Source organism: Hippoglossus stenolepis, chromosome 7 (assembly GCF_022539355.2).
Source record: "Hippoglossus stenolepis isolate QCI-W04-F060 chromosome 7, HSTE1.2, whole genome shotgun sequence".
In the NCBI taxonomy this organism is placed as follows: Eukaryota; Metazoa; Chordata; class Actinopteri; order Pleuronectiformes; family Pleuronectidae; genus Hippoglossus; species Hippoglossus stenolepis.
The window spans coordinates 8970333-8983020 of NC_061489.1; positions in this window are offsets into that span (position 1 = coordinate 8970333).

Consider the following 12688-nt stretch of genomic DNA (forward strand, 5'->3'; position numbering starts at 1 on the left):
ATACTGAAAAGCTTTTCGGTGATGGGGGGGGGGGGAACGAGCGTGATAGGCCGCTGGAGCGTGCGTAAAAGTGCTTACAGGAGCAAAAAGGAAAGAAAAAAACCTCTTGGCCCCTTTAAGTCCAGAACCTGAAATGTCCCAGCAGCAGATCCCCCCGACCAAACATATATGCCATAACATTTTTACAACATAAGCCTGTGAAAATCTTCCTGCAGGGAATCACAATTACGTCTGTGGTAGGTATGGGGATAAGTGGATTTGTGATATTTTCCTCTGTACAATAATATTATGAGCCTTTTTTTAAGTTGATATGCATTTGAAGTGTTTGAAAGCCCTTAAGGGTAACTGTATAGGATTACAGTATGTTATTTTAGTCCTGTCTTTTTTCTTCCTTGAAGGGAATGATGATTAATGGTCTCTTTGGAGCTCTTCCTAGTTGTCCCCTTTCTGAAATAATGAACTGCATGAGAACTTAGTCTCCAGTGACAGTGGACAATAGACGCTGGGTATCCTATAGTCATTGGGCCATTCATTCTTTGAGGAAGAAACGCTTGACACATAATTGATCATGTCCATGTCTGTGCCCCCTTTGTGCGTGCGTGTGTGTGTGTGTGTGTGTGTGTGTGTGTGTGTGTGTGTGTGTGACAGATAGAGAGAGAAAGAGGGACAGTTTCCCTTCATTTCCCTACATTTATTCAAGCAATGCCGCCCCCTGTCGGTTGTGATGAAAAAGACCCAGAGGAACACAGGAGGGGAATTTATTATAATTGGAGAGGAAAGATAACAGACATTCAAATACACGTCCGTTGGTTCCAGAAATTATTTTTATTACATCCTGTTATCTGCTGACAGCCCATAAATCTTTATGAAACAATGAGCTCAACGTCAGTTTAACACCACAAATAATTATACTCTCTAATTACCTCAGTGAATTTCCATGTGTGTTTGTGTTTGTGTGTGTGTGTGTGTGTGTGTGTGTGTGTGTGTGTCTGTGTGTGTGTGTGGTGTCACAAAAGTTGGAGAGTGCCATAGCTGCGTCCTCAGGAGCCTGGCTACAGTGCAGACCATCAGCGTGTTGCCATAGTAATGGCAAACACAGGCCAGTTGCCACAGAGGCTGGCATGTCCCCTTCTGATGGCCGGGATGTATGGGATACCTGATACCGTAACAGCCAATCAAAAGGTCACAGATAGATACCTGATCTGCTGCGAGCCAATGAGACGCCTCCTGGATGGGCACAATTTTGATGGTTGCCACAGCTGCGGCCAAGGCCGAGTGACCGGTGGATGCAGGACAATGATGGCGGACATGCCAAGCTGTTGTTGTAAGAGTGTGATTAAATCACAGTCCAGGATCAGGAGAATCAAAAACATGTTACTAGCTAAGTGCAATGTTAAATAGAGATTTGCCGTGGGAAGCAATAAGACGTTTTATGACTATATAGACTTTAGCAGTACACATGCCACGAGAACCTCATTATATATAGTACAAGAGGATTATAGACGATACGTAGCAGATAATGGACTGGGCACATTACTCTACATCAGCACAACTTAACAGTGCTGTGCATAGAAGGACAAAGGAGTGTATTATTGAGCATAGCATTCATGTTCAGTCACACACTCCAAGGAAGGAAATCTGATATTTTTTTTCCTCCTCACCCAACCACATATGAAATAGTGACATTTCCAAGGAATGAGGTCATGGTGTTAATCTGTATAGGTGGCTGATTAGGGCCTCTAAAAATATCCCGAGTGTATTTTGATACCACAGAAGCTCATAAAACAGATGGTTGATATGCTTTAGACAGGAACAGGGTAGCAACTTATCATATGAATGATTAATAGTTATTTCAATTGATTCAATTATTTCTCGGAACCCAAGGCGACGTCTTCAAGCTGCTGGTCTGAAGCCACATGTTTGCTCTGTGAGGGTGTGAATGCTGTTGGCACACAGTGGTACTTTGAGCTACATGCAAATGTCAGCATTCTAACATGAGCACAGTGTGCTCAGCGCTTGATTGTAACTAAGTAGATTTACTTAGTTACTGTACTTAAGTACCTTTTTCGTGTATCTGTACTTTACTGAAGTAGATTTATTTTCAGGTACTCTTTACTTTTACTTCAATATATATATATATATATATATATATATATATATATATATATATATCAGCAAATATCTGTACTTTCTACTTTTTTACAATGCATTGTGTTACCTGTTTACATTATTTTTAATAATATTAAAACTATTCAATAACGATCTAATCACAGCAGGCAGGTAACATTAGGCCGAGACTCAAACATAAAGATAAAGTAAACTCTTGCATTACAGAATACTTACCAAGTTACCTTTAACTTTAATACTTTAAGTCTATTTAAATGCAAGTTCTTAGTAGTACTAGTTTAATCTAGTAGAAACATTAATGTAGTACTTTACTGTTACTCATGTACATTTTTGTACTTTTACTTCAGTAAAATGTTTGAGTACTTCCTCCACCACTGAGTCCTGACATGCTGCCACACCTTTGGCATCTGGGCCAGAAACAGCTCTTAGGTCAATTTAATCTCATCTGTGAGAGAATTCAACTCAACTCAGAAATACAAAAATATTCTCACGACAGTAATTAATTTAATTCTGCAATTAAATTAAATTAAATAATACACTGACACGTCCTACAGGGTGGTCCCCTCTGGTCCTGTCAGGTCACAGTCAGGGTGAATGAAACACATGTAGCTGTTACGTGTTATCTCTGACAACCATCATGGCGACTGTGAACAAAAGAAAAGTCGATGTGGAATGTTGTGCTTTCCAAGAGAAATGGACAAACGATTATTTTTGGTCGAGGTAAAAGAAAAGCCAGTGGGCCCAGTTTCCAGGGACGTGCTCACAGAGTTGAAATAGTCCAATCCGGAGCGTCATTACAGCTGGAAACATGCAGCTGAACTGGACCAGTTACAAGGACATATGTGCTCGGATAAAGTTAATGCTCTTTGGTGGAGTTTGTGTTCCCAACAAGCCGCTTTCACAAAACCACATTCTGTCAGAGACAATGTTACGCAGGCAAGTTCTGTGGTGAGTGAGCTAATAGCTGAGAAGCTGAAACCCAGTACAGAGGGAAACTTTGTGAAGGGGCCTTGTTGAAGCTGCGGAGCTGCGAGGAGTAGACAAAGTAAAATTGTGCAATGTGTGCAAACACTGGTGCATTTTCCCACTCGGCAAGAACAAAAGCCTGCTACGACATCTGAATATGATGCTGAGTGCAAAACAGCTCCAGGCATTTGGCAAAATAGTTTCAGGACGTAAAAAGCAAACAAAAGGAACTGAACATATTTGTTGAGCTGTTTAATGTGGAGCCAGCTGATGTGTCTGACAGCCTACAACACGTTTCCATCGACCTGCAAAGCAACAACAAGCTCCGAACTGAGTAGAACAACTTTCCTCTGCACAAGCTCCATAAACTCTCTGCACATCTAAGGAGACATGAGTGGAAGTTTGCGTCTCTGTTTGGGACAACCTACTGCTGTGAGCAGCTCTTTAAAAAAACGACTCTTGTAAAGACTCAGCTCCGCTCACGTCTGACCGACCTGGAAAACCAGCTGAGAGTAGCTTCGTCATCACCTATTACCTCCTACTTTTTATATGTCCATAAAAGACACAGAGCCCCGCCCTGTGGTTGTATACCTCCGCCAACCAGTGCAGTTTAGGTCTACATAAGATTTTTTCCAGATTCATAAAGTCACTGTGACCTTTGAACACTGAAATCTATTCAGATCATCTTTGAGTTCAAGTGACAACTGGTCAAAATCTGAAGAAAATTCCTCAAGCCAGACTTGAGATGTTATGTTTAAAAGGACAAAAACGGTTTTGTGAGGCAAGTGACCTTGACCTTTGACCTCCTAATTCATATCAGGTCATCCTTGAGTCCAAGTGAATGTTCGTGCCACATGTACGGAAATTCCCAATGGGTGTTCCTGATATATCATAAGAGGTCACTGTGACCTTGACCTTTGACCTTTGACTACCACAAGCTTAACAGTTCTTCTTTGAGTTCAATATTTTAACTAAGTTTGAAGAAATGTCCTGAACACGTTCATTCACAAGGCAAAATCACAGCAACTTTGACCTTTGATCACCAAAATCTAATCAGTTCATCCTTGAGTCTAACTGACTAACGTTTGTAAGACATTTGTGGAAAACCCCTTCAGGCATTTATTAAGGTATCATGTTCACAATAATGGGACGGACGTACTGACGGACAACCCGAAAGACATTATGCTTCTGGCTAAAAAAAAACTAAACAAAAACTGCTAAGTGCACAATGTACGTGTTGTTACTTGGCCTTAAACTAAGGGGAAATTATCTGTTTTACAGACTTTACAGAAATAAACTAAAACCCCAAAACAAATGTTGACATAACAAAAAAAAGTCACGCTCACAAAGGATGAGTGTGTCAGTTGAACCTAAGGCTTTCATGTTCTTTTGAAAGTCCTGAACACTTGTGTGGACTTCACAGTTAAATCTAGTGTCATTGGTGTAGTGGGGTTTACAGTGTGGGGAAACCTGAACATATTTTCAGACAGTCTCTCCTCAAAGGCACTGATGGTTTTGCACATAAAAAGTGGTGGAGATACATTTGTTGTTGCATACCCAACACTCGTAAACCCACGAATAGTGTTCGCCTCCTTTTGTGTTGACAGACGTGTTTGCAAATCTGTGTTTCTGTGAGGGGGAGGTTCTCAACTGATCATCAAAATTGTAAATTTGTATTTCATTAATCGTCTAATCATCATTTTGAGCTCTAAAATGGAGAATAGTCATTTGCTGTACATCTCCTGTTTTCTTCTCTCTAAACCTCCAAGATGAACCGTGGTGCTGAGGACATAGCTCCCTTCTCCAGTCTGATATTTACACTGAGCAAACACTGAAACCATGACATCATCATTCCTGAGTGAAGCCGCAGTGGGCCTGCAGTCGGTCCAGCAACCTCACAGTGAAAATAAATCACAGCTAAAGTGGCCTCTTCTTGCTTTTAATCTGCCCTTAATGAAGTCTGGCACATTTCCCTCCGGTGCGGCTCTGTGACACAGAGGCCAGGGCCAGAGACCAGGGGGCGGTGGCCCTGGTCGAGGTTGTGAGAGATGTGATGTTAAGAGGGGGCTGTATGGATCCAGGTATGAGCGGAGCCCCATCGGCATGCACAGGGTCAAGTGGTTAACCCTCGTTATCTGGAGAGGACGAGGAACATGTGACTCTGCCGTTCCAGCTGTAATCAATATCGAACAGCCATTAACCACTGAGACAACAGCTCCGCACACACACACACACACACACACACACACACACATACCAGCACTTAACAGCACATGTTTCCCGTCCGTCTGACGCACTGTAAAGTGTTCACTAAAGGAAACACAAGGGCATAAACGCAAACAACACAGATTCACTCCAAACACTGGTCCAAGTGAAACAGTGGGAAAACTCTGTTAATGTAAACCGACTATTTTCGGAGGCGGACACTTAAAAAAGTTGTTGTATGAGCTGTTCAGGCTGCTTTGATTTGACTGTAACATCGGCGTGGGCCAAACACAACAGCCGGGGCATCCGGGGCATCATTTCCTGTTTGTGGCTGATTGCTGTCCAGACGTCTTCCTCCTCATCTCCCTCTCCCTCTCCCTCTCTCTCTGTTCTCGTTCTGCTGCTTCACTCCACCTCCTGTCCTCCACTCATCTAAGCCATCACGACTGACAGGAAAGCGCTGATTACAGACAAACAGCAATCTGAGCTAAACATGTCCTAAATTTAACATCGCGGCAGCTGGAGATGTGAGCGAAACCCGTCTTCTTCTCCTCTCTCCGCTTCTCACATATCAGTAATTAGGGCTGATAAGGAGCCGAGACAATAGATGTTTCGTGTAACCGTCTGTGTCTACATATAAACATTGTGGAAACACGATAACAATCTTGATTAGTAGCTGGGATGTGATCCTCGCATCTACACTCACCGCAGCTCCCTGCATTTTTTACCATTTCAGCCTCTCAGCTCAGATTAGAATTTGAAAAGAGAAATTGTCCTTTGATGCTTATTATCAAAGAAACCGACGCTTAACAATTCCCTGTGAAAACACTGGGCAGAAAGTTAGGACGCACACAGACTCACACGTGGTATTAACTGGCTGTGATTATTTGTTAGGGTAAACTGCATTTTGTAGGCCCCCGTGGCCAGAGGGGTTTAGAAGAAGAGCTAAATTGATGGAGAGAATATGCCAAATGCTGGCCTGGGGGTGCTGTTCTGTCCATTCTAATAGAATTACAAGCCTCTGATAGATGAGTCCTTTCTCCGAGGCTACTTGTCTGTCAAACATTAGGTCACACTCAACTTCCACATGCGGGAGGGAGGTAGAGAGGGGCTCAAGGCATAGAGAAGAAAACGTCTGGAGAGGTGCCTCACCCGCTGCCAAGAAAAGGAGGGCAACAAAAGTGGAAAAAGGGGGTTAGGGGAGAGAGGGAGGTATGGGTGAAAAAAAGAAAGGGTGAGAACTGCTGAAAGAGAGTGAAATGAGTGAGGGTGGGGGTTAAAGAAAGGGGAGAGAGTGAGAGGGGTACAAAGGGGCGCATTCGAAATCCACTCTAATCAAGGCCTGTGTGATGGACAGGACCTGCGGACGTGCCTCCTTTTCATTCTGAGTGTGTGTGTGTGTGTGTATGTGTGTGTGTGTGTGTGATTGTGTGTGTTTGTGTGTGTGTGTGTGTGTGTGATCGGTGTGATCGGTGTGACGATGGGAGGGGCCGGGCCTCTAGTAGAGATGTCTACTGCCAGCAGCCTGAATGGGACAAAGACCTGAATAGAAACTTCAAAGCGACCTCTGTGAGCTTATTCCCCCTCCTCTCTTCTTCACAGTCTCTTGGCTGTGTGATGGTCAACAAGCTCCTTCTCAAGTGCTGTGTGTGTGTGTGTGTATGCACGGCATGTGTGATTCTGTTTTCCCCCGTCTGTTATTTTCTGACTGCTACATGCATTTCTTGGCAGCTTTGCGTGCTGTGTGGATTTCAAAGTGTGTCTCTGCCTGCATGTGTGTGTGTGTGTGTGTGTGTGTGTGTGTGTGTGTGTGTGTGTGTGTGTGTGTGTGTGTGTGTGTGTGTATTTTCTGTCCTGCATGTTTGAGGATGTGTGTGTGTCTGTGTGTGTTTGCTTTTAAGAGCAGACTGCAGGATGCAGATATAATTGGGGCAGAGGATCTGACTCATTGCTCCCCCCCCTCTGAACCGAGGCGCTGGCTCTCTTCTTTGGTGGGACTGGAACAGAAGCAAGAAGCCCACAGAGATGACGTGTTGAAGAAATTATCGTTGCTAAATGATGGAGGGATTTCACATCTAATCTGATCTCGGCGTCCTTACTGATTTTGGCCTGTGTTATGATCTTGTGCTGTGCGTCATCTAATTCATGTTTGGCTGTGGCTCAGGGCCTCTAATGATCTTCCACTTATCACCCCTCTCCTCTCTCTCTACAGCAGATACCACTCTGAGTGTCTCTCCCAGCAGAGCTAATGGCCTCACACGACTCCGACGACTGCTGCACAGAATCTTTCTGGGGCCCCCGAGAATAACAGGAGGACCCGGGGTGATGGCCAGGGCAGGCAGAAAGATAAGATTTGTGTGTGTGTGTGTGTGTAAGTGTGTGTATTGCGGGCTTTGGTATTTGTGTGATTGTGTGTGTGCATACCTCACATCAGATATCTGTCCTGTCTGAGCCCACTTGCACCAGTCAAGAGTCAGATCTGGCTCCAAAGCCCTCTGGGATCAACATGTCATTGTTGCTGCCTGGTGTCGCTGACATGTCCTCAGTGACATCATCACCTGGGGACACTGAGCAGATGATTCATCTATCGTCAGTCGTGAAGCTGAAGAGCCGTTGGAATTCAACTCTAATCAGAGAACAGAATAAAGCAGCCCCCAACAACCTCATCAGCGTTGGCTTTTCCCCTCCTTGCAGGTGCAGCGAGACGGCGGAGGCTGCTGCAGCTTTGATCAAGCATTTATATTTTAAGGGGCAGAACAGCGGTCCTGCACGCAGTCCTCATAGTGAATGTGCTTTTATTTCGGATCCAGAAGTAGCCCTCGTGTGGTTTGGGGAAAATGCAATTTTATTTGAATCACCGAGAATCACATTGAGATAACCTTATCTGCAGATAAAATGTTATCCGTCATCCCGATTATGTCATGTGTTTTCAGCTGAGTGCGATTCGGTGCAGCTATAAATAAAGAGGCCATAAAAATCCTGGAGGAGGTCTGCACAGTGTGTGCAGACACACACACACAGTCAATGTAGTAATTGTGACACACTTTTAAAGATGCAAGAATAATCACTGCTAATGCACAAGCAGCTACTCTGCACAAGTCCCGACACGCAAACTCTGAACTGAAGCAAAAAAGGGGGATGAGGATTGCACCCCTGCACGCACTGCTGCACAAACAAACCTTTTGGCGACCAAACGTATACACATCGGGAAAATAAGGCAGACTTTTTAAAAACCTAGGGAGACAAACTCCTAAATCTGAGGGGTGTCCTTGTTAGTAAGCAGTCGAGGGTACAGGAGTGCTCTCAGCCGCATCATCAAAGCCTCAGCAATTACTCCCATGCTCCCTCACTCTGGCATAAATCTGCTCTTATCTCGGCTCGCTGCAGGATCAGGGAATATCAGCTCCAGCATCTGCTCAATATACAAACCCAGCCACTAAAAGCACAACAAAGTGGCTCTGCAGGCATAAATAAAGGAAGGAGGGGCAACCGGAAGAGGCGAGGGCAGAAGTGGGGGGGGGGAATAGAGATGTAAAGGCATATAGAAGAAAAATGGAGAATGAAAGATGAAGACAGAGGGAGGTGCTGGTGTGTGTGTGTGTGTGTGTGTGTGTGTGTGTGTGTGTGTGTTCCTGCTTGTCCTATTTGCCTCGAGCATTTGGGCTCATTCTCACTGCAATCTGTCAATCAGCCAGTCCCCCCCCCCCTCCAGAAAACAAACAAACAAAATAAAACAAATCTCCGAGGGGATAAACTTCCCGCAGGAAATTAAGACATATGAAGAGAAGGAAGGTCAACAGCTCTGGTTTGGGTAAAAGTTCAAAGTGGTCCTGAGCAGATAAGAAGTCATGACCGGCATGTCATATTTATTGGAGGAGTTAAGGCAATCTCTGACTCTTTGTCAAAGGGACAAGAAGAAGTTAGGATAAAGGCCCAGCGGAACTTTTTAAAAAACATTATAATTTATCTGGTTTGCAGACGCCACGTGTCTTAAGGCAAATCTGCCCACACCTTGCCGAAGCCACGGCAACAACAGGAGGATGAGGCCTCTCCAAGTATTTTTAGGAGGATGTTTATTTTCCTCACGGGCAGCACTGATGCAACAATCTCTCATTCTGACCTCTTTTATTGCAGCTGTGACCCTGACCTCCCTCCTCTACCTTCCTCCCTCCCACCCGCTCTGTCTCCTGTTCCTCCCCGTCCTCTCGGCACTTCCTCCTTCCTCTTCCCCACTCCCATTCGCCCCTGGGTCAGCCGCTCCCCGCTCGCTCTCCAACACAGAGCCGTGGCAGGCTGGTATGCGATATGGTCCACAGATAGAGGCTCAAATTTACAACCAAAGCCGAGGCGCTCAGCTCGACGTCGGTAATAGAGACAAAATGTAACAAGTTAATGTTGTGAGGAAATACCTCAGCTCCAGGTGCTGGCTGCGCGGGTCAAGGGTGAGAGGTGCCGGGTCACGCAGCACCCCTCAGGCCTCCCTGAACCCCCGACCTCATCAAGGCTGATGAATAGCGTGCTAACGGGGACCAGCTCTCCCTTGTACTGTGTCTGCACTCTCTCTTCTTGTCTTTGAGTGCCTCTAATTTTTTTCTCTCTCCCCCCTTTTTTCCCCCTCCCCTCTCACTCTCCCGGGGGCTGATCTGGCAGTGAGCGTAGTAGTAATACTTATACCTGCTGAACCTTTAAAGTACCTCGCCATCTGTCGTCTCCCTCGGATTTATAATTATCATCATATCACATTCAAACCAGGCACTGTCACACTCTTACATAACCTCACCCCTATCTACCCGGCGCATGCAATACTCAAGAATAGATTGAATAAATTATTGGGTGAGGTGTTAAATCTTGGCCGGCAATAGAAGTGCTCTCTTTCCTAATGAGGCGCCCCCCCTACCTTGTCGCCGGGTCGTATCCATGCAGAAGGGATGTGAGAGAGCTAATAACAGGCACATGCATGACTGTGCCCCCCCCCCCAAACACGTGCAGAAACGCCTAACATACATGTACTAATGGACATAACGCAGACATGGACACAGCACACACACACACACACACCAGCACCCCAGGGCCATTTGCACAGTCATATCGTCGAGCCAATTAAAGAGATGAGTCTTATTAGTGGAGGTGTCCCGGCCCTCGTTAATCACCGGGGTTTCCTGGCAGGGGCTGGTGACACGTGGAGCTCTCCGTCATCTTTATAGGAACCTGTCTCATCACGCCCTTATAAGACACTCATCCAAACCTCACTGATACAGAGCCGGCTTGGCCCAGAAAACGCGTTCAGTCATCTGCCAGGTCACCTTTGGATGAGCTTCAAGGGGTCGGAAAATGGAGGAGCAGGAAAGTAGGGCCCCGTGTGGCACACCGCTACCTCGCCAGCTCTCATGTTTTGTTTTGTATTTCAGCCTCAACCCCCTTTCACTAATTGAAAAGCCATAATCTCGTTTCCCTCTTGCTGCTGGGGAGAAACATTATTATCCTCGCTGCAGAGCTCAGGCCCACTGGGGACGAGCGAAAGTGGCTCCACAACAATGAGCGCGGGGTGAGGAGAGGAGGTGTGGAGAATCAGATTCCAGGGTAAACATTGTGCAGCCTCCCGCTGCTGAAAACCCTGGTCTTGTTTTCTCACTTGCCCTGCCCGGACCTCTGGACCACCTGCAGGCCGGCCGACGACAGATTCCCTCCGCACGCTGGACCATCAGTGCCGAAGGGAGACTAATCCCCCCTGCTTCTGTCCTCCAACAACAATGGCCCTGTCACTCGTTCACTCATTCAGCATACCTTTAACAGCTCGGCCCAGCGAGTCAATACGAGGAGAACCGACAGGAGGCAGACAGTAGGTTCCCACGGCGCTCTATTCATAGCTTACCACTGGAATCTCTGACCTGTTCTGGCCTGTTTTATGAAACCTGCTCCTCATAATGAAGGGCATTGATCCAGTTCCTCATTTCACATTCACCTTGACATCTCTGTTACGGCCCACAGAGCGTCTCCTCTTGATTCAGGAGACATTTACTCCCCCTTTTATTCGGTTACCAGATATGTTATTGAATGCACGGTGCATTGTTGTGACTCGGAAATGTCAAAGGACGGGGTGCGCTACGGCTAAGTGCTTTAGGGGGAGATGAGCCTGGACGTTTGCGCGCCAGTGGTCTGGAAGCTTGGTCTTCTCGTCTGTGTGCGTGAGTCCCTGTTTCTAATCTGAGGCAGGTTCTGGTAAATGATTTTCTGGGGTCAGCTGCTTTTCTCTGCCCTTACAAGCCGAGAAGATTACAACCAATGCTCTCGTTAATGATTTATCCGTGGAATTAAAATTCTGCGGGTTTATCTTCTTGTAGAACACTCGCCAAGTCTTGTCCTCCGTGTACAACAGCTCCTCGGAGAGTTGTTATCAGGTCCATTAAAGATGCAGAGCAAAAGTGCATATATAAAATTTGCCGTGAAAAACCTTTGCAGATCCTGTTAGATGAGTCGACACGGTGAACTCTGCACATGCATGTGTGAATCGCGGTTCCCTAGTCCTCCTTGACCCTCTTCGAGGTCTCGGCACCAGATAAACTGATAGGGCCTGTGGAGGCCCCTGGGTTATCAGAGGTAAACAGAAGATGAGAGCACCCACAGACACTGCGGCTCTGATTTAAAACTCGGCATCCCTGACCCCAGAAACACAACTTAACCCGAGTCTACCCGAACACATGCGCCGTTGTGAGAACAAATCGGAGCGAGGACAGTAAAAGGGAAAATAAGTGTTCTGGCACAGGAGAACGCGATGTGGACATAAAACACCCTCTCAACTTTCATTAAACTGGTTTGACAACAGCTTATCTGCTGGTCGAACATTTCCCTTTGGTCTCTCTCTTTGTGCAGAAACACAACGGGCAGCGTTTTACTAGAAGGCCTGACAGCTCAGGAGACTATCAAGCAGGGGGCTGCCGAGGTAAGTGCTTCCCCTGCACATTATTCTGACAGCAGACATGTGACGTAGTGATAGATGAGCCTCTTCATGTATCAGAGGCCGGACATGAAGGCAACTCTCTGCCAGGGCCCATTCGCACACGCTCGCATTGATCTGAGCTCCTCTTTATTAATCATGCCCTTAACACTGAAGTCTGGAGAAGCTTTCATCCTCTCCTGCGCTTCCTGTCCTCCACTTTTATCATTACACCAACTGGGGCGCTCTTTGTCTGCGCAGAACAAGACATCACTCTCGCTACAGTGGGCCCTTTTGATTGTCAACACAAACGTGAAATCTGTCAGGTACAGCGAGATGTGTGCATTGAAGAGACAGGGCCCGATGACACATTAACAGTCTTTTAACACAGTGAAAAGGATACAGCAATTACACGTGGGGAAAGGAGGCAGCCGCCTTGGACTACACTGCCCCCCA